This window comes from Babylonia areolata, chromosome 21 (assembly GCF_041734735.1).
Source record: "Babylonia areolata isolate BAREFJ2019XMU chromosome 21, ASM4173473v1, whole genome shotgun sequence".
In the NCBI taxonomy this organism is placed as follows: domain Eukaryota; kingdom Metazoa; phylum Mollusca; class Gastropoda; order Neogastropoda; family Buccinidae; genus Babylonia; species Babylonia areolata.
The window spans coordinates 20,766,651-20,770,307 of record NC_134896.1 but is presented as its reverse complement, the minus strand read 5'-3'; positions in this window follow the sequence as shown (position 1 = coordinate 20,770,307).

Below are 3,657 nucleotides of genomic sequence, written 5' to 3'. Positions count from 1 at the left end.
CACACATTTATAGTTTGAACATGATTTCAAGTATTCATAGTGTAGCCATAACCAGGATTTTGTTTGCCATTGTGCATTACCGTACATTTTGATACGTTAAAACAGAGGTTCCATGTATATGACCATTATTGCCGCAACATCTTTAAGTGTTTTTGAATGACACTATCATCAGCTGCTTTATTGTAAGTTTTTGTGTCATCAGCAAATACTTTACACATGCTTTGAATTTTATCTGGCAGATGGGACCCAGAATACTGCCTTGTGGGATGCTACTAGGAACATCAACTTTATTTGATAAACATTTACCCACACGTACCCTTTGAGAACGACCATGTAAAAAGCTGCTTATCCACTGAAATAGACCACCCACTGGATACCATATAGGATTGGAGTTTTACTGATCAATAGCCGTTTATGCGCGACAGAATTGAACGCCTCAGTCTTGAAATCAAGATAAACAATATCAACTGGTTGATTATCATCAGTTAAACTGTTAAGGTCTTCCATAACTTCAACTGCTGAGCATCAGAGAACGTCTTTTTCTGAAACTGACCACGCTGACATTCTGCATACTAATTATTATAAGTAAAATGGTCAGTCTACTATGGCATCTCTTATAACAGACTCCAGCGCCTTACATACAATATAGGTTAAGTTTACTGGCCTATAATTACTAGCATCTGACTTTGTACCCTCAGTTTTTGAAAATTGTTGTTACTTCAGCGCTTTTCCAATCGATTGGAAGCCGGCCTGTATACCACTGAGTTTCTGCTTAGTGACTTATTAAAAAGCTGACACAGCAGTATGGATAACTCCCTGCTAACCTCTTTTACTGAGCACTTCAGATGAAATCTTATCTGGTCCTTGAGCCTTATCACTGTCTAACTCTCGTAATTTCTTCTATGACTGAACAGCAAGGAGGAGTTAATCTTATATCACTATAAGTGCTGTACCATTACTGAGATTTACAGCCTTCTTCAAAGTCTGGGATATTTGACGTGTTCTCACTTGTGAACACACTTGAGAAAAAAAAACAAACTTTTAAGAGTTTCTGCTTTTTCTTCATCAGACACAGTCAGGGATCATTGCCGGTGTCGAGTACCATCTTGTTTTCTAAGAGTACTGATACCGGCCGGCCATGTTTGTCAGTATAATATGTATACTGATATAAATTCTCACCGTGTCGCTTTTTTATTTAACGACACAGGTTTGATTTGTTTACCATTATTCCGCAAATTGACTGATTTCACTTCTGATATACAAGATTCCATACCCGACATGAGAATATCTTTAATGTAGTTCCATGACAATTCCACTACATTCAAACAGGCGAAGTACAAAATTCAATACGACTATCTTCGTTTGGCCAAGATTTGAACAATGCAACATGATTCTACAGTCAAGGAGACAAGATCGTGGCATGGAGAAAAGGATCATGATGATCAACAAGACTTGACACTAACAGTAAAGTAATTACTAGTATGCTATTTGTGAACTGAGAACTTGGTTTATGATCGCGGTAAGCCAATTGATCAAAATGAAAGGACGGGCCTGTAAAAGTTGTATCCATTCTTTCGGAAAAGGTAAAAAAAAACAACAAAAAAAACAAACAAAAAAACAACAAAAAACCAACAACCCAAAAAACCCCGTAAAATGTGTAAAAAGGAGCAGAAACCCATAACCCTGTGTGACGGAGCACTGTAACGCTCACTGAAATAAAACCAGGCAGCGTGCGAAAGGGGGCGAACCCACCCCCTTAGGGCGAACCACTGGCGAAACGAGATGCTTCGTCTGCGAACTTAATTTGTTTTCAAAACTTCCCATGTGCATATTATTTTAACAGATGGTAACAACCCACAAAACTAAACTAGAACACATGTGTATATATCCGTTATTTTTCGGACTGGTTACACTCACACACACACCATTTTCATCATACAGGGCATTTAGGATAGTGTAGATATTTCAGTTGAAGCTATAAAACTGAAAAGTAACTTAAAACTCTGAATCCAAACAAAGCTTGTGGTCCTGATGCCATTCCTTCAAAAATACTAAAAGAGATGAGTGAAGAGATTGCAGTCCCGTTATACATACTCTTTAACAAATCAATTGAGGAGAAGACTGTGCCCATAGACTGGAAAACAGCAACAATTATACCAATTTTCAAAACTGAAAGGACCAATAACAGACCCAGGGAATTACAGGCCAGTGAGCTTAACATGTATCATATGTAAATTATTAGAATCATTCATAAGAGAGGCTATTGTTAGGCATATGACTGATAATAAATTGTATGCTGAGTGCCAGTATCGATTCCGCAAAAATAGGTCATGTGTGACTCAACTTCTGGAAGTGATGGAGGACTTTACAAAAGAGATACATAAGGGAGAAAACATAGCTGTGTTATATTTAGACTTCCAAAAAGCATTTGACTCTGTACCACATGAAAGACTACTAAAGAAACTGGAATCTTATGGAATAACAGGAAACATACTTGGGTGGATAAGGGACTTTCTAACAAAAAGAACTCCAAAGGTTAGGATTGGTAGTTCCTTCTCCGGTAAAGCTGATGTTATAAGTGACATACCACAAGGTAGTATATTAGGACATGTACTATTTACTTTATTCATAAATGATCTCCCTTGCGAACTAAAGAGTACATGTAAAATTTCTGCAGATGACACAAAATTATACAACTCTCCAAAATTCTATCAGGATTTACAAAAAGATATTGAAACATTAGTAAAATGGTCAGACACATGGAATTTATATTTTAATGCTTAAAAAAATGTAAAGTACTTCATATTGGGAAATCAAACCCAGAGAAAGAAGACACAATGAAAATCGGAGAAAAGAAATAAAAGTATCAAAATGTGATGAGGAAAAAGACTTAGGTGTCACATTTGACAAAAAATTATCATTTGACAAACATATAACAAATAGTATAAACAAAGCGAAAAGAATGATTGGAATATTAAAAAAGAACATTTACATTTATAGATAAGGTTACTTTTTTACGGTTATATAAAACATTAGTTAGACCTATCCTGGAATATGGAAACACTGTTTGGTACCCAACACAAATAAAGCAGTCACAAGCCATAGAAAGGGCTCAAAGAAGAGCAACAAAGCTGGTCCATAGCATAAAAGATTATTCATATCAAGAAAGATTAAAGTACATACAACTACCATCACTTAAAGCAAGAAGAGTAAGAGGTGACTTGATACAGACCTACAAAATATTAAATGGGTTTGACGATGTAAACATAGCATGCTTTTTTGTACTCCAAAGGTAGACACTACAAGAAACAGTACAGACAAAATATTTAAACAGTATTCCAGAACAAATCTCAGAAAGTTTACATTTAGTAACAGAGTAACAAATTATTGGAACAAATTAACAAACAATATCAAACGTGCACCCAGTATAAATACTTTTAAGAACCTCATAGATAAACACGAGTTATTGACAAAAGCGAAATATGACTTTGATGGATAAAATGACTGAGCTAGTCAACGACCTGACCAACAATGTAAAGGAGTAAATCTGAAGTGGTATAAAAAGCCAAAAATGGCTGAGTTGTATAAAACAACGCCCCAAATCCTGATCCTGATCCTGATTTATAAGATTACGTCATAAGCTTAGTTTTTGTTTGC